Source organism: Aedes albopictus, chromosome 1 (genome assembly GCF_035046485.1).
Source record: "Aedes albopictus strain Foshan chromosome 1, AalbF5, whole genome shotgun sequence".
Taxonomy (NCBI): Eukaryota; Metazoa; Arthropoda; class Insecta; order Diptera; family Culicidae; genus Aedes; species Aedes albopictus.
This window is the reverse complement of record NC_085136.1, coordinates 263,372,392-263,392,688: the sequence shown is the minus strand read 5'-3', so window position 1 is coordinate 263,392,688 and position 20,297 is coordinate 263,372,392. Positions and strand designations below refer to the sequence as shown.

At 35.0% G+C, this 20,297-nt stretch overlaps 2 long non-coding RNA genes across 2 annotated transcripts in view; one reads left to right on the top strand and one right to left on the bottom strand.

Annotated features, from left to right (window-relative positions):
* Positions 1-7,096, top strand: part of LOC115259841 (uncharacterized) — a 25,134-nt gene extending 18,038 nt beyond the window's left edge. Inside the window, exon 2 of the long non-coding RNA XR_003894309.2 lies at positions 1,551-7,096. This is a non-coding gene — a long non-coding RNA (uncharacterized LOC115259841). The remainder of the gene's footprint in view (positions 1-1,550) is intronic.
* Positions 1,453-20,297, bottom strand: LOC109425538 (uncharacterized). Its single transcript, XR_002133830.3, has 2 exons — positions 1,763-20,297; positions 1,453-1,700 (listed from the first exon to the last, which is right to left on the bottom strand). It is a non-coding gene; the product is annotated as an uncharacterized LOC109425538 (long non-coding RNA).

Below are 20,297 nucleotides of genomic sequence, written 5' to 3'. Positions count from 1 at the left end.
CTGGTCTAACGCTTAAGCCAGAGTAAATAAATCGGCCCTAAAATACAATTTTCTGCACACCGGACTCCCTAAGTAATTGCTCCTTCGAGTGCTATCTAGATCCGTGAATTTGAAAGAGCATCGTTCTGATGCAGTCCATCCAAGATCATAAACAAGGTAGACACTTCGTCTGTGAAGACACGTATGCTCTGAAATTATCTAACAACGCTTTTTTTATGAATCATGCGCTAATTCTATATCGATCAATATACCACAGAGAAACAGATGTAACATTTAGAACAAAATATATCATGAATCTTCAAGATGTATTCCCGACACTTGTATTGGTTCTTCCGGAGGGAATCCGCCTGGTATACGCCGACAAAGGACTTCTCAAGAGGTATCAGTCTGTTAAACAGGACACGCGACAATACTGTGGTACGTCAGATTTAAAAGGGATATTTTTTCTGTAATAAGCACACTCTAATCTGAGGCCTTTCTTGGATATATGAGGTCATCCATCCAGCTAGCTTTTCATCTTCCTTAAACTTTTTTAAGAATCTGGAGGATTGAATGGTGTAGCTGCTCGCTCCCACATGTAAGAAGTTCGACTGGAATCTCGCTCTTCCCAGAAGCCTAGTTGTTTTTCAACTTCTTAAGGGTCTTCTTAAAACTTAACCACATTCAATGTTAGTGGTTCCACTGCTTGGCCGTGATCAACATCCTGTTTCTAGATGCACATTCATTGTTACCAATTGTTTGACTACCATATTCATTATGCTTTTATTCTTACTGTCCCTTTAAAAGTAAGTGTAAAATAAGCTTTAAGCACAGAGAAACAGACGTAACACTTAGAACGAATTTCATTAAAAAACATCGTCACGAAAACTTAATCGCCAAATGCTTAATGTACTATGTTTGACCGGGCCGCCACTAGATGGCGGTAGTGAGCAAACGTCAAACAGGAGCAAAAACGATACCTGCGCCGCTAGTGGTCAATCGACCTACTACCACAGAGAACAGACATTTAAGCTCGAACAAAAATACGTCGCAATCGTGTGTAAAGGATTTGAGTGTACCTCAACGCCACCAACGGAGACTGCCCCACATATAAAGTCGATTTGACCCCGCGATGGCAGTGTTCATCGTTAAAATACACTAGCCCACAAAGCGACACGAGCGCCAAACGGCCGAAAACGGCGAGCACTGGAAACAAAAATGACAACACAACAATATAAGTGATGGGACGCTAGCGCCACGCAACGGGAGCATAACCACTTACTCTAATATGACCGTTACAAAGTTTTACACAAAGCAAAAAGCGAAGATAGACGTCTGTTCTCTGTGCTACTACTGGCTATTTGAATTAACCGTTAAAAAGGTGATCGATGGGAAGCGATGAGAGTGTGACGTCTGTTTCTCTGTGCTTTAAGCTAAAATACACATAAACAAAATTAAATAATAAAACTTGGAAAGTTTTAAAGTTTTAATTTTATTGTATCTCTACCACATGTCATAAAATACAATAAGTATATTTGTACTAATATTTGTTTTATTTCTCTTCTCCACAGACAGAGGGATTTGAACGAACTCGTCGCAACGAAACAGCTCCAGTATGGCGACATATACTTCCAGCCCTACCACCGTCACTGTTTATCTCCAAAGGAACGCTTCACCTCAGGGAAAAGTCACCATAGACACTGGATGCAACTTGAAATAACCTAAAATGAGAATGGTTCAATCAATAATTCATCACAACCGACCTACCACGAATGATGATTACAATGTTTAGTGACATTTGTTTCAGTCACCTGACACATACAGCAAGCAAAATTCCATTCCGAAAGCACTCAATGGAAAACATTCAGATCGACTGCACGGAATGTTTGCCGTAAATACACAGCCACCGTCCGGATGGGGGAACCCCTCCGGGACGATCGCCCTCGCTGCCGCCGTTTTTTGTTAGGAATTAGACACTTTGTTTTTAAGAAAGAGCTCACAGCTCACCACACTGATTAGCGTAGATGCGAAAGAATAAAATATTGATACGCCATCTTGTCTTCGCAGCATTCCCACGCTCGTCGTAACGCACGGTAACGCTACGCGCGACCACGTGCCCTGGCGCACACACAAGCAAAAACAGCCGGCGCTGCCAATACAGTCGTGCGAAGACTTCTATTTACTAGCAAAAACAGAAGCTCACTCACAACCAAACGAAGCATTTCGTAAATAACACACATCTCCGCCAGAGGGGGAACCGGTTCAAGTTCAAAAACATAATCGAGGGGAAGTTGTCTTTCGGCAGACAGAGAGCGAAATTCTGCATCAAAAAAGAGGGGAAGCGTAACGCTGCTACCCGACGTTTCGGTTCGAGGTTATGTACCAGAGACATTCAAACTTCTCCCGAGCAAGCATCAGCGATAGAGAACAAATTCCGTCCCGAACGTAAAGCGAACAATCCAAAACCAACCACGAGGCCAGCAAAAGGAAACAAAAAACAACAAACCAAAGTGAAATGGAAGTTTATCGTCGCGAAAGAAACTGTGTGGAAGACGACGGGTCGTTTGTTTTGTGTCGTCGTCGTCGTTGTCGGCGTCGTCACCGACGCCATCGTGTCACCAAGGAAGAGACATCCAGGAGGAGGCAACAGGAGGACCAATCAAAGCTTTCCCATCGAGCGGAAGCTTTCAGAGAAGTATACTTTCCGAATGTTGCAACCATAGAGAATCAAATCCGAACGCAGAGTAATTACACTTTGTTTTTGATTTGGTTCAGATTACAAACCAATTTATGGCAGGCAAAGCAAAAACAAAAACAGTACAACAAACAACAGTAAACAATAAACGTCAAACGTATGCATCGCTCCAATTTTCGTTCTACTTTTGCGATAAGTATTTAGTCCTAAGTTTTTGACTATAGGTTATAGGTTTCTTTAACTTGAGCTTAGATTTAACTTTTTTTTATTAGTCACACCACAACCAAACAATAGCTAGGATAATGATAGTTCTCTTAATTAGGATTCCGTTTTGACAAACCGAATCTTTTTTCAACTCAATGCACAGAAAACATAAACAACATGTCAAACTTAAGGCAATAGTAAACAATAACTGGAATGTTTTGTTTATTGTTTATTAACAGAAACATACGAATAATTTATTAACAGGAAGAACAAAGTTATTGGATTCAAACCTACTAAGCAAGCTTTGGAGACAAATTATCAATCTCGGCTAATGGGACATTACCCGGAATACTGTCAAAAAATCATAGAGAAAATTAATAACCAAAAACAATGTTGACAATACGCACAAACTAAATGATGCAAGCTCTTTATGACAGAAATTATTTTCATTGTCGTTAAAACCAAAAGAACCAATTTCGGGTAACCGATTTGGCGTGAAACCCCGTGATGAGGATTGTTTAGTTGAAAACTGAAAACTGATCCAGTTGTTCATAGGAAAATTTTAGGAAAAAGAAAAGTAAAACTACTATTTAGCCGAAATGTTTACACATCATATTTGTTGAAAACTGAAAAACATTTATTTACACATTTGCGTGACAAACATATCTTTAATCGAAATACTTTGAAAACACGTCAAACGAAACCAAAAGAAAAAAAAGCTGCTCACTCAAAGTGAAACCACGCAGCAATAGTTAAATTTACTTTTCCAAAACCAAATTGCATCCAATCAAGACAAAAATAGTAAATGACAATTTGTTGCTTTCTAACGTTTAGCAAATACAAAACACAAATCCAAAACTCGAAGAAAAAGTGATACTGGATTATTGGAATAAGTCCAAAACAAAACTTTAAGCGAAAATTTATTGTTAACTCATTGAGATTGTTACACAAAAAGATTCTATATTTTGAAATAGGCTCTAAACAAGTCGCAAATAATGGTAATAATTTCTGTAATAAACACATTCTGGAACGTTGAAAAGAACAACGATAAACAAAAAATGGAACGCCACGTTCCAAAGGCACAAAAATAAATCAGACACGAATTCAATAATTTTGCCACACATTACCACATGTTACTTATAGTAAACAAATCTACACCTAACACACTGAAACAAACAAATCATAATTATTTTACCAAGTTACTACATAAATTCTTCTGTTGGGCAGTTAACCGCACACGAATGGGGATTTTTCCCCGAATTTCCTAGTTTCGGTTTGTTTATTGTATTTCTCTCTCAAATGACCCAAAACTTAGATACGAAAAAATAACCGATCGATCGCAAGGAAATCCCGAAATCCATTAACCGGTAGGCTTCGGAATTGGAATCAACTACAATTAATGCATATTTTCATTCGTTTATTTTTTGTATTTTCAAACAGCAAGGTTGGATTGAAATGAATAACGGTTCGAAAGATGAAGCGGGAAAATCAACGCGATTCGTGATAATTATGACTTTTGGACTGGGAAACAGCTGTCAAACGAGGGGCGTGCCGAATAGTTGGTGATAGGTTTGATTCGTTGAAAGATAAAAAAAACGGAAGGGTTCAGTGAACAAGTTAGGACTTTTGTGAGTTAAAAATGAAACAGTGGCGTCTTCTGGGGTCAGTCAAATGAAAGCCAAACAAACAAAATCATCAAAATTTCTTCTCTTCCGAAGCGGAAAAGAACGACAAATTTTGAGTCAAAAACCGAAACAAAATTCAAAACATTAGCAGAAAATTGAAACGAGGGGTTACTCGACGGTAGCTGCACAAAGTGTTGATTCCGATCGGCGATCAATTCGATGGAAAGGGTTCTTTTCAAAGGGTTAGCTATGATTGAACTCATTCCCATCGGATAACCTTCGAAATTTGTATAAAAATTCATTTTGTTCGCAGTTTGACCTAAGAAGGAACCTCTCCGCAAGCAAAACAGGATACCGATTGGAAACTAATTAGTCCAAAGCCAAAAATTCCTTTTGCAAAACCGCGAAAATGTAATATTCAATCGAACCCTTTCATAATTCAAAACAGAGCAGCAAAATTCAAAACCAAAAGAAGCAATAATATTTTGGGTTCTGAGTTTCTGGCAAGACGTTTAATTTCGATCAAATGAATTATTAATTCCTGGGTTGGGGTTGTGGTGCCGAATAGTTTCGAAACGGAGGGTGTGAGACTGATCAAAATACTAACGAAATTCCAAAATAATAGACCCATCATAAAACAGAAATCTATTGGCTGTGTTGTTATTATTCTCGATTAACGGCAGCAAAATTGCTTTTTCGTCCATTCTTAATCTTCAAGACAAAAACCATCAAAGCAGGCTGAATCGAAGCAAAACCTTATGCGAGAGCAAAGCAATGCGGCTTCTGTTCGGACAACATTCACATTTCTGACACAAACACAAGCGAAAACCGAATGGCGAAAGATAACCGAGCACGTGCTCGCCAAAATTCAACGCTCGACTGAACGTGAATCGACCCTCATGGCAGCGCGGTAATCCAGGGTGCGTCTTCGAAATTTATAGCCTTTGAACGTCGTTCTCGTCGCTGCTTTCGTCGTCGTTCTAAACGTCCCCTTGTGTCTTAATTATTTTTCTGGAGAAAACACATTTAGGCGGTAGCATCTAAACGAAACAAATTACACAGATCGGGCTTTAAAATAAGACATTCTGGCAAGCAAGACGAGTTTTGTTACAGTGAAAGAGATACACCCTTTCAAATTCAATCCAATATACCAGAACAACCGAAATTGCGAAACAGTGACGAGATTCAAAAACAATATTTATAAAACTGGCAACCCGGTTAATCCAAATTTGACAACCCAATTGGCAGGGTTGTCATTTCCTCAGCTGAGCTCGATCCGGGGTTAGCGGCAGCCAAGTTCATGTTTGCTCCAATTTTGAATCTGAACACCTCCGTGATGAAAATTTCCTACCAAATGTAGGACCAAGACAAGTGAAAACAAACAAATCAATACACTCTGATTGGCAGCCATCAGGTGACAGCTCGCAGGGGAATGACACCTTTCGAAAGGGTACGCCAAAAACTGCAACCAAATTGTTGCATTGTTCAAAATCCATGATTCAGCTCTGCTTTGACACCAACTGACGAAACAAGTAGAAAATCAATTTTTCTTTTCGAAAATTGAAGCAGTCTTTCTCTTCGGCTAGGAACTATATCGGCATCTAATCAAATTTGCACTATTAATTTAAACTATTTCGTTAATTAACATCTATCTTTCTTCTCGAACTGGGTAGGCGGCTCCGGTGAAACCTCAGAAGGCTGGGAAGCGGACACATTTCCTTGATGATATTCGGCCGGTTCCGAAGCGAAAGTCTCATCAGCTAAATTTCCTTTCTGCAAATTATTTCCCATTTACCGGAAGCATCATCGTTTCAAGTCACTCAGAGTGAACGACTGCCATTTCTCGGTTCAAAAAGCATGCCCCGGCGCCCAGCACGACACCGGTACGGGAGCAATACACATCAAAACGAAAGTCCAAGTGTTTTTACTTTAAAATTCATCATCTGCAACTTTCTTCAAAGTTCGTGTCCCCCATTTGTCGTCTCCATTTCTCTCGTCACATCTTGGTAATTGACTTAAATTTATATTTTCTACACGCCCTATCTCTCCCTCTCACTCTCTTTCTGGGCAATGGCGAGCGCATCCCTTGCTTTATTTCCGGCACAAATTTTTAAGTACATCAACAAACGACTACCGGCAACCGAGAGTTAATAAATTCAAAAAGTTTTCTCGTTTTTCTTTGACAGAGGAAGAAGCTGCATCGTGCTTGCTGCAGTGGTGCTTCTCCCCTTCATTTGATCCATCTTTCGGAAAGTTTGTCCTCTGAAAACAAGCCAACCATGTTTAGTTACCGCTCAAAAACACGGACCTAATTAAGAGGAACCATCTAGCGAGCGGATGCGCCACCTACCGAAAATTCCTCACATTATTCGCCCATTATCGCAAACGCGTATTTGGCTTGCTTTGTTTTGGTTCGTCCACTGAACTGAAATTCAAAAACAGGTCGCACGTCACAGCATCCCCAACCAACGACACGAACTTTGAAGTGCAACGGTTTTAGGTTCAAATCCCAAATTTAAATGCTTTGCCATAAACTGGCAACCCTGTCGCCTCAAAATCTCAACCGAAACCAAAATAAAAATAAAAAAACAAATCGTTCCAAATTCAAAGGAGACGTCACTAATCATCGACCAGACTGGCATCGAAATCCGTCCAACTTTTGGTCCAGCAAAAACACGGTCCTGCCCCTCGCTACACCGCGTTCCACACATCAAACCACCGAGAATCGAAAACACATGAAAGACTTCAAAAGAAACAACATATTTTGCTTACTAAACTGAATTTGCATATTTTAAGTTTTCGTACACCCATCTTCTGAAAACTCGTCCAGGCATAATCAGGCGCATGAGAAAAGTTATTGCGGACGCCCTCACATCTTCGTCTCACTACTGACTGTCGCCCCGTCTTGGCTTCTTCGTGTGGTTCTTGTTTCGCAAGACATGAACAAGCCGAGGAAACGGGAAACCCCAATCTACCATCATTCATAAGAAGTTTGAATCAAAATCCGGTAAGACCCCCCACTGCAGGAAGACTGCACAACACGCACACGGCAAAAACTCGTTCCGAATCCAGAGCATAAATTCAAAACAAATCCCCTTCTTCAGGCTTTTCTCGAACATGGAGGAAAAAAAACTATGAACTGGGAACCATGCGGAACAGAGGGCGCGACGGGCGACAGCCATGGCGCATCTTGTGAGGGAAAATGTTTCCGATTTGGCTCCAACGAAAATTGATCACTTTTTCGACCACGTGGAACGCAAAAAAGCGCGTGCGGTGGACCCCTCGGCGTTTGTCATCGAAAACAAAAACAAAACCAGCTGACTCCCTTACATTGTTTGACAGCTGTCATGTCATTTTGACAGTTCTGCATGAGTAACTCAAAGATGGTTATGATTTTCGTTTTTTCGCCGCTCATGCATTATCTGTCAAAATTGTCTGAAATTTGTCAAATTGTTTCGTCGACCAAACAACCACCAAACTTTCTAGCTGAGAACTCGTTTGACAGTAATGAATTCCACATACAAGCAAAACAAAACAATCCAATCGAAAAAAAAATACACAACCAAGCGGCCAAGTTTTGGATCGAACGCGAAGAACGCGCTAAACAAAAACGCGATACGCGACCTTTGGATCGACAAAAAAACTACTTTGAGAAAAAAACAAAGAGGTGCGTACAATATTTAATTCAACCGAAGCTTTAAATTTTAGTGTTTTCTAGAAAGATTGCTTTCTTTTCTCTTGTGTTAACGAGTGTTTTCTTAATGCCTTACTACCTTAGGTACTAGTTAACCTAAACGAACTGACCAAACGCGAACATCCACACTCATAAAACTACAATAGCTCCTGTCAAAATTGTGACCTTTTGGCGCAAACCGGTTTAAGCAAAAAATTGTTGATTTTTTTCGAGCACACATACACACACTCACACATTTTTTCGTTTTACGATTTCGAAAGAAATGGTGAAATTTATCACGGTTGAACTAATTGACGCATCACTCAATATTTTATTCTTAAGGAACTGATTTAAGACGCTCTTTATCTTTTTTTAACAATTATAAGTTTGTCAATTGACATGAATCACTCGTTTTTAGAGTGCACAGTAGCTTATTTGCATTGCTTTTTTTCTTTAGCGTTAGACAAAAAACAAAATGGCGACAGCGCAAACAGCGATCGTAGATGGGTATTTCCGGCAGAACATTGTCAACACTGTCCGGTTAGATGAGGACAGACCTAGCGTTACGTAACTTCTTGATTTGAATGTTTTTCAATTGGCGCAGCATCTCAGTGCAACAAATTGAAATCCGATTAGAGTAGAGATTAAACCAACGAAATGTTATAGAAAAGTAACGCGCTTATACCGTAGATAGAAATGAAAAAAACATAGGTTGTTCCTTATACACGATTTACCCAACTAAGAATGAAACTTATACATATATTATTGAAATAAAATAAAAGTTCAAACAAACAATGAAGTACAAATAACACAAACAAACTCTATAGATGAATACGGAAATAGCATAACAAAATATAACAGTTCGAAAAAAAACAAATAATCTTAGAAAACTAAGACGAATCTGGAAAAACAACAACAAACAAAAAACCTTTATAAGCGAAACTAAAAGTATAACGTCCCAATGATTGTTTTCTTGAACATAAACTTTAAAGACAGCATCCCTAAAGGATCAGTGAAAAGAAAACCGAAAAGCTTCAAATCATTTAAATCATGGTATTTTATAGTTTCGAAATAAAAATAGTTTCATATTAATCTAAACTTTTACAATAACTTCCATGTTTAGATCTGAAACGTCAAAAAGATTTTTAAATCCGTCTTGGGTACATAAATTAAGCTCATTCATAAATTCATCAATTTCAAAAAACAATTCTGCCTTAAAATATGTTACAAGTTTTATAATATTCTATAAAGTTCTGCCCTTCTTGAAAGTTTTTCTAGCAAACAACGCAAGCATATTTAATTACCTTAAACCATATAATGGACCTAAATTATACTTCCTGAACGGTTTTAGAACAATAATTCTGAATCTGCATTTAAAAAAGTTCAAAATCCATTTTTTTTATAATCTTCAAAGAACGGAAAGCATTCAAAAATAATAACTTTAAAGTTTTAATAATATCCGAACTCAAGACAACATAATATGAGCACTGGGCAGCTCGCACTGGCGTAGCCACGGGGGGGTTTTAGGGTTAAACCCCCCCCCCCCCGAGCCAAATTTTGTGGAACAAATATTCAGTATAAAGCGCTTTGCAACGAAAAAAATTTTCGGCTGCGCCGCTATTTTCAAACTACGAATACAATTACTCCTTACTGTTTACAAAATGTAAGTGTCAAATCAAAAAAGGTATCATTGACCGCTGAAAACCCCTCCCAAAGACAATTTCTGGCTACGCCACTGGCAGCTCGTAATGATGGGACATTTACATTCATCTTGATAACATGGCACTCATCGCACTGCTTGATCGCACTTGCATAATCGATGTACGATTGTCCACGATAAGAGCTTATGCTTCAGTAGTTCCCGAAAACAGAGTGAACAGAATGCAAAGTCACTAAACCATAAATTTCTATTTTAAAATATTGACCAATCGTATGATATGTATCGACCAAAACCCAATACTGACCGTAACAGAACAAATATCCCTAAATACAGAGGAAAAATCACACTTTATTCCCTGAAGAAGACGTCGAGTCCGGTTTCGAAACGTAGGATAAATTCAAACATTTAGTTGCGTTAAAACAAGATTGCAAAGTCGAAACCATATCTTTAATCTCAAATCACAGACAAATCAGCAAAACAGGCGAAATTATTTTTTGCAAATTTCCCAGTGATTTTAAAAATTTTCCAATTTTTGAAAAATTTCAAAACCCAAACTTGTCAAGTGGAAATTTATATCAAGGTACAAATATATCGTTATAAATGCAAATCACAATTCTTCACATTTAAGATATCAAAACCAAGGGATAGTTATAAGGTATCAGCCTGTCATTACTATGTCAATCCATCCTATACAACATCAGTTTCAATATACGTAAAACAAGCTTTCTTCAAGTAAAAAAAAAAACAGATTTCTCCTTGCTTTGATATAGTGGCATCCATACGGCTTGTACACGATTTATTCTTTTTAATTCTTTTTTGTACATTTTTAACGACAGCCATCCAAAATTTGCATCGCATACAACTTACAGATTTATTTAAAACAAAAACTAAGCACCACGTTGTAAAATATTGAATTGTTTTTTTTTTTAATTTTTACTATTACCCACGTGAAAAAAAGAAATATAAAAAATACCTCCCTATAAGACTGCCAATCAAAAGTGCGATTACTTTTGGCCCAATGTGTTCCAAAAGTTCACCAAATTTCAGTTTCTCTGACAAAAATGTAAGTCCTCAATTAGCCGGCAACGAATACGCTGCTGATTTTTCTACCAAAATCATCTTGTCTACGGAAGCAAAAACATCAGGCGAATTCCTATGTTTTTTTTTTTTCATAAAATGCATACGTGACCTCCATTATTACTTCTCCCAATAATTCTGATAAATTATGAAAGGCCTGTAAGACTTTAACTCTTAAGGCCATACATTGCCGAAAACAGCGACAAATCTCTTTGTGGTATTTCCATGATTGGTTTTCCAAAGATACCTATTCGATAGAACTTACAAAAATCAAAAAAATAAAACTTCAAAAAATCTGACTTTTAATGATTGTCAAAATATTTTCAATCGCAAAACCACTCTTTCTGACTGTAGTAATAAAGGAACAGTTGGCTAGTTCAGAATGAAAACGAAGCAGTGGCCAACAATCCAAAATTAATATAAACTAAAAAAAAAAAACAAAAAAAAAATCGACAGAAAATCCACTAATTTTGTTTTTACAACAAATATTTCTAGACTGGCATGATGCTAGATCAAATAATAGAAAAAAAACTATACATTTTCAGCCTGAATTAGCAAAGCTTTGGAATTATTATGATGGTGACCGTGACTAGATAACATGATATTTTACATTTAAAAATTACACCTGCCAACAACAACTCAACGAAATAACAATCACTATAACAACAAAATGGCCTAGCTTCGGTCGAACTTTTTCAAACAAAATGCAAACTGTCAATGCCCGATTTTTTCGAAGCAGTTTACTATTTTTTTAGATTTTTTTTTTCTGGAAACCAACATGAACTCCAGATAATACTAAGTCGCATTACACAATTCATTTTCTTTTTTTTATTATCCTTAAAACTATGACATAGTAGTTTTTTACCATTTTTATAATTCACAACACAGGAACATTACCTCGCTTTTTCTGTAAATTTTAAATCATTCAACTCCATTTATGTGAAGATTAAAAAAATATAACATCATCGGTATCATCATTATCATAATGGCAGTAACAAATTTAGACCAATATCATGAAAATTCAGCATCAAAACATTGGGCACAATTTCTCAAGACAAAATTTTATGAAATTATGGTCAAGCAACAGCAAAAAATCCAATATACTTAGTAGGCAGCCCACGCTTGTTTCGTTATGAACAAATTATAAACCCAGACAATTTTTCATAAAATTGAGTCCTTAAATTAAAATCATCCCGTTTTAGTTTAATAATAAAGGAAATAAACATGCCATTTTGATCGCAACAGTATTACTAACAAACATTTAAAACAAAAGAATGAAAGACAAACCTGTAAATACACCGCGACAAACAGTTCAATTTAAACTTAAAATCTACCACAACCAGTTCAATCATAGAAAATAGTGAATGTTCTTTTGGACCATGTTTTGTAGTTCGGTTCGAACCAAGACCCGAAATTCGACTTTTGGACCCTATGACACGGACAGACTCACATAAATGATAGTTGTTTCCTTCTAAGAGTGAGGACTTTATTTTTAAAATTTATATTAACTCAAGTAAAAAATAAAAAAAAGAAAAAAAACTCAAACAAATTGCTTTACATGCAACCATATTTAGCATTGCATGATTGTATCTTCACGACCAATGTATGCTTCACAAATTTTCAAACATAATTGGTGTTAGGTATATGTTTTTTCTACTAAATCTCATCTGAAGATCATTTTTTTGTTCTCGAGAAAATAATATTTTGAAATTTTATTTAGCCAAAACTACGGTAATCTGTTTGAAACATTTTTTGATATTAACAACATATTTTTTTTTCTGAAATTGCGTTGAAATTCCACTGCGATCATTTGAATTTATGCCAGGTATGGTGTTTATATATTTCCGAATTTTTGAATCTGGATTTATGTAACAGCAAAAAATAAATAAAATTAAAATTATGTATTGAAGTTGAAAAAACATCAAAATTGGCGAATATATTAGAATAAATATATAGTTGGTGCCCATGTACTGTATAAAAATTGAAAGCACAATTTTCAAAGTTTATCTAATGTTTTGAGCAATTTTACATTTTTATCTACAATTTTGGAGGATATCTAAGATTATTGACTATTTGAGAGACAAAAAAAAACCTAGTTTGGAAAAGTTAGGAAACATTTTTGATTAAATTTATAAAATCAACGGCATCCAGGAACATTCCGTAAAGGAAATCTCCTTGATTTCCTTGGGCATCGAGTATCTTCGTTTGGGCCCTACATTTTCAATTTCAATTGAAATTTTCAGATGAAATTTGTTTGTAACGTCAATGTAAACATTTTTAAATTTTCGATTTCATGACATTCGTTTTCTTACAAAAAAAGTGAAGAATTTCACTTGTTTTTGGTATATATTTACGGACTTTTTGGATCAAATAATCTTTTTCGACGAATGTGATTACTTATTTAAGAAATGTTATATTGAAGAGCTTCTTTTTCTGAGCTGCTATGATTTTGTTTTTTTTTTTAGGCTCAGTTTTCGAGAAAATCTAAAACATGTGGTTGCCTTGATACAGTAGACGTTCGATAACTGCAACATTTTTGCGTTTCACTAATCGAACGAAATTTGATAACTGCAACGCCAGACAGACATCAACAAGCCATCAATTGACGTTAAATGGACGTGAACTTCATCCAACTGTTCATTTGGGCTAACATGGCGTACCATTTTGACGATTGGCAGTGCGATAACTGCAAATTTGTTGCACTTACTGAACTTACAGTTAAAAAGCATTGCAGTTAAACCGTTTGCATCAACCAAACTTCTACTGTACTTGATAGGGATTTGACTCTGGACAGAGGTCCTATATATATATATTTTTTTTTATATTAATTTATAGAAATCGATCGAAATTCCACCAAGTTAGGCAAATTGCATCTTTTCAGCCAATGCATGCTTCACAAATCTCCAAACACAACTATTGTAACATATTTCATCTTCTGAATCTCATCTGATGATTATTATTTTTCAATGTTTTTTAACTTAATTACACAATATTTTGAAATTTGATTTGGTAGAATGTATGGTAATTTGTTTTAAACATGTTTCCTAGCTTGCAAATTCCAAAATTTTAAGGTGAATATATAACGAAGCCACACCTCGAATTTTCAAGAGCACAAATCTGAGGAATTAAAAGACGGATTGCGCTGAAAAGTTGATCGATTGGTGACCCGCTGGTGGTGACCAATCGATCAACTTTTCAGCGCAAACCAACCCTCGGTTCTTCAGATTTGTGCTTTTGAAAATTCGAAGTGTGGCTTCGTTATATATTCACCTTAATAAAGTTGCATAATGGATGGAATGAAAACACGATCATTTTAGAATTTTAGACCTATCAAAACTTTAATCGAAGTTACCAATGGAAATTGAACCTTCAACAAAACTGCCAAACTTTAAAATACTCCTGTTCACCTCCAAAGCACTGTACCGTCTACCCCCGCTGGTTTGAACGACACCTCATGCAAATCAACGGGGTTCATTTTCTAATTTGAACTTCTAGGAACCCTGTGGGCATCGAAAACACACACAGATAGTAACCCTTTTTGCTGTTTTATTTTGATTCTGCGTTCCGTTTCACCCCGTTCCATAAGCAGAATGACATTTGAACCATTTTTAGTTTGAACAATGTGCAGATTAGAGGGGTCACACTAAAAAGTGTTTAGATAGATGAGGTCAAACCAACGGGGGTTGACGGTATTGAAATTTTGTATTGAATTTTTAAAAATTATCAAAATGTTAAATGTTTCGAAAAACAATACATTTTTATCTGCTATTTTGAAAAAAAGGTACGTGTATTGACCATTCAAACATGTTACTTCTAAAAAGTAAGGAAAAAAAGTTGAATAAATTTATAAAATCGACCGCATCAAACTTTAAAGTTTACAAAAAAAAGTGGATATTTTGTGCATACGTTTACTTTTATGATAGATTGAATTGCTTTATTCACTAAATTGCGTCCTTCAAATGTAATTGTTTTTTTTATTTAAACTACGTAATACCTTTTCCTTACCCGCTATCTTTTAAGATTTGTAAAACTTTCTTTTGATACCTATAATCAATTTCATTGAGATTTTTTGACTTTTCTTCATGAAAGCTCCAGCCAAAACAAAATCCACATTTTTATATTAGTTCCCTTGCACCATAAATTTCAAAAATTTGATTGTCGACCACATTTAATGTGAAAATTAAAAAAATATGTGAATCTTTATACCTCTGGAAACTTTTATATCTAAATGTAATATTATCTAAACAAATTAAAGCGAGCGACCTTAACTATTCATACGCTCTGTGTTACCCTTGCGTGCCAGGATTAGTTTTTAAAAATGTAATGATTTTTTTTTTAATTTTAACAAAAAAGCACGTTTTTTGAGCCACTAAGATTTAATACCTAATAACAATGTCTTTGAGATTTTTTGGTTTTTCCTCATGAAAGCTCGGCCCAAAGCAAAACCCACATTTTTATATTAGTTCCCGTGCACCATAAATTTGAAAAATTTGATTGTCTACCACCTTTAATGTGAAAATTTAAAATATGTGAATCTTTATACGTCTAGAAACTTTTATAACTTAATGAATGATGATCTAAAACAAATAAAAGCGAGGGGCCTTAACGATTCACACGCTCTTCTTCTTTGCCGGGATGAAATTCGGTATCTAAAATTTAAAAAATGTAAATTTTTATTATATTTTTTTTCGAAAAAGCACGTTTTTCTGTGCCACTATGATTTTTTTTCGGATTTTTGGAACTCCATTTTGATACCCAAAATCAATTTCAAAGAGTGTTTTCAAATTGTTTTTAAATCACCAAAATTCATAAAAAAATGGACTTCGGCCCAGTTTGGCGTGCAAATTCAGAATATGGAATTATCTGAACACTGCTAAAGAAGCTAATTGGTCATTTTCTTGAGCGATGACATCTTGTTTTAAAACTTTTTGTCTACAAATGAAATTTTGCGAATTCGTTAAACGCGATTGATTCTATTCAAAAAATCTTTGTTTTAGTCATTCAACCAATCAAAATTTAAAATATATTTTTTTCATTATCATATCTTTTGTTTGAATTTTGGTTGACAAAACTGGTTATGGTAGAATATCAAAAGGTTTGCATTTGAATAACTTTAATTTTGAGCACATTTTTCATCACAAATGTTATTTCTGGATATGGACTTTCTCAATTAAAATTTACCCTTGGTACATATTCAATATTTTTTAAGAAACAATGGCTTAATTTTAGTTTTGAACTTTTTCGGATAGTTTTTTTTAATTTTTTTTTTCAACATAAAAAAAGAGAAAAATTTTGAAAAAAAAGGCATTTGCTGAAAAGAGCAAAATGAATGTTGACTGAAATCACTAGTTTACAAATTAAAACGAAAGTCGTGAACTTCTGTCAACAACCAAAATTTTTGAGGCATAATTTAGCGCTAATTTCGAACCCGGGCTTCAATAAATTTAACGTAGAGCAGTTTTTGAGTTTTAGCTCAATATCGAGTTTAACAACTTTTTAAAATATGAAATTTAATAAAATTCAAATATCTTGCGTTTTGTTCAACCAATTTTAAATCTTTTTCCATAAATTAAAAGCTGAATATAATACCATTCGATCATCTGAATGCAGGTTTTGCGTCAGATGGATGAAATTCAAGATATTGGCGAGTTTTGGGGACGATCTCCTTAAATTTTAGCATAATTTCCAAAAATATATGAAGAAATGTATTTTTTTCAATAAGAAAAAAATAATTTAAAAATTCTTTCTCAACGTTTATTTGACATATCATAGGGCGAGTTACAGTAAAAAATTCAGCTCAATCGGAGCATTGATTACGGAGAATGAGATGTGTGAAGTGAGCGACTTTGCTTAAAAATAGAAAAAAATAGAACTAAAATCGATTTCAAACCATCAACCTTGTATGGAAAGTCGAAAAAAATTCCGCTCTACTGTAATTTTTTTCCTTCGCGTTTTCAAACTCAGGGCATGATTCTACACCAAAAACAATCATCAGCTTACCGAGTTCAAAAATGCTGTAAACTAGTGAATTTAATAAAAAAAAAATTGAACTAATTTGACAAGTTAAACACATTTAGCATGAACTTCTAATTGTATTCATTCATTCATGTATGAATGAATCAACAAAAGAAACTTTAAAATTCGAGTTTGGAATGATTCGAACATGAATATTTACACTTCTAACGTATGGTTCAATGTTAGCTTTTCAATCAACGCTCGAAATTATAATTAGTTGGGTAATAAATTCTCAAAAATTTCTCAAGTTTTTTTCAGAATTCTGATTTGAATCATGGTTATTGAATGATAAAACTTTCACAGACAAGAGGAATATATGTTAAAATAAAAGTTCGGTGGCTTAAAACTCAAATTTGTGAAGAAACAAAATGGTTTTAGAATAAACATTTTTGAAAATGGCTAGAATCAGTCATATTTGCAAAAAAAAAACACTTTTATGCAATTCGGTATCATAATTTCTATTGTATTCTACTTATCTCAGTATTATAATGACCCGCTTTTGCGTACCGGTTCATTATGCAACTGGAATCAGTTTCATAATGAAAAATAGTTGCATAATGTTCATTATGCAACTCAAATGAGTGGTATAATGGAAAAAATCATTGCATAAAATTGTGTATGGAGCTCGTTGCAAAACTCGTTTTTTCAGCACCTTTTGTATTTAAATGTACGACTCGTGTTGAAAAAATAAACTTTTTGCCACTCGTTACATAAATAACTATTATTATGTATCAACCATATCAGTACAGTTACCGATAGTACCCCCATTTACCAGTTGGATTAGTTGATAAGAATCAAATTCCAAGAAGAAACGCCAGTTGGTTTAAAGGTTCCAATTAAATTCCATGTAATTACCTATAACGAAATAACTCCAAGTTTAAAACTGATAAAAAACACTCAATGAATTAGTTAAATCAATTTCAACGAAGCCAAATTCGTTTTTCAAATTATCTTCATGATAAATCTTAAAATTAATTCAGAATTTGTAATAGTGGAAAAATCTTATTTAGATTCTGGAATTTAAAAAAAAAAAACAACGATATACCTTTGGTAAAATATTTGAAAATAAGAACAGTAAAAAGGAAAATGAAAAAGACACCGCATTGGAAATGACATAGCAAATGATACTTTAATAATATCTGTACTACATTCTTCAGACGCATTTATAAACCTGGCGAACAAATATAAAATAATAGTTTCCTCTTTTGCTAAATTGCATGTGCGCAATTTGAAAAAAAAACTGTAATGTTTGAATACAGTATTTTAACAATAATTCAATATGGAGGATCTGGGGGAACATTCCTTTAGTTATTCATTCAAATTTCAATAACTACACGAATGCAATAAGCTTTTGCTTGCCAGTATGCCACTCTTAAAAATCCTGTTACAATCCAGAGAACACTGACAGTATAATACCGTATACGGTACAGTTAAGACAAGTTTAGTAATTTTATCATATATTGTCAAATATTTCATGACATTCGTTTATTTTAAAAATTGAAAATTGTAGACGTTGCTGAATGGGACAAAAGAGGCGGGCAATTGTCGCAATGCTTTCAAAGATGACCGCTTTAATGATCGGAGCGGAGCGCATTCCGTTTGGTTTTTCGAGATTACAGAGCTATTCATAATATAATAAGCCCAGTAAAGCATCCCGCCTATCAATTCGAGTTAAACAAATTTGTTTTTTTTTTGTTTCTTATCATGAATCTTAACAATTGAAAATCGAAGTATTTGAATGATTCATATTCAACTATTGATTACAAGAATTCGACATTTGACATGAAAAACTGTTGAAAATCATATCCAGAATAACTTTTCAAACGTCCGTGCCTGCAATAAGCATTAATATTACTGCTTCATCGACAATTTTGCAATATAATTTGACAATCAATAAAACAATTGCACTTGGTTGTTTGACACTTGAAGAAATCTAGAGTAAGTTCATGAAACACTATGTTAGAAAGTGTCAGAAAGTTCATAAAATACTATGTATTTACAACACATTAAGAAATGTATTTGAGTAAAAACCATCCACTATTGAACATTTGGGGGTGTTTCGCCTTTCTCGTACACTAAGTGTACTGGAAAGACTAAATGCTTTTTTTTTGTATTTTTTAAATCTTTAAAAATTGATACAGTTTGAAATAAGCTGTTTTGATCTCCAAACACTGAAACAAATTTCCACCTCGATTTCAGATGGAAAGCGTTTGCACGATTCACTTTAATCGGGTTAGCTGTATAAAAATCCGTTTTTCGTTGAAATCGGTGGATCGAAATTTGTTCACCTCGGAACAAAACTCAAATTCCCACCGGTACAAAATGTCGAGGAAGTAGTTACCCTTTTTTGCGACCCCTATTCAAACAACGCAGAAAACAGCTGCAACTCATAAATGTTATCACCTGGATCGAACAAAAAAAAAAACAGTTGCAAATCAGACTTTCCACACTTACCCAGGTCAAACAAACCGGTCCCGGAATTGACACACGACACGACAAACGGCAAGGCAACCCCCTCTTCGTCCTTTTCAATCCTGAAAGCAAAATCACTGCACCGAATCGTGGCGCAAAACAGTCGAAACAAACAACAAGTGGGATGGGCCAATGCCCGCACAACCAACCAACCAACCAACCATTCCAATCCAATGTGAAGTATAAACTTTACAGAAGAAAACGACAACCGTTCGGGAAAAAGATTACAATCTGCCCCTTCCCTCGGAGCAATCCTATAATACGTCGTCGTCACCCTACCCTTTACCGTTCTTTTCAGAAGCCTCAAAGTCAACCCATTATGAGCTGTAAAGAAAACTTTGCAACTTCTTCTGTCTGCTGATCGGACCATTTTGCTGGCCTTATGTTTATCGATGGAACATAAGATAATCCGCTGCATGCTTCGTTTCCGCTGCGGAACTGTTGTGGAATGGTTCCACTTTAGATACACTTCAAGGAAAACTACTCATGCGATGAAAATAATTATAGATATAGATAAATCCACGATACTAATGAAAATTACAAAAACTACAAAACTAGACATTTTTCAGATTCGTTTTAGATTTCTAAGCATAGTTTAAATACAAAAAAAAAATAAGTAAATGATAAATCGAAGAAACGCTCACCTACTTGATAAGAGTACCTGATGAACGCGAACCAAGTTCAAACCAAAAAACGGAACAGAAGAAAATATAACAATAATGTAAGAAACTTGAAACTGACTCGAAGTGGCACTAAATATTGTAATATATTCATCGAGGCGAATTGTTAAAACCTGTTGATCAAACGAAGAAAAACCGTACAAAGATTATAAAAGTTCAGAGAAAATGCAACGAAGTTGAAATTCAGAAAATAAATTTATTGGCTATCAAGAGTAAC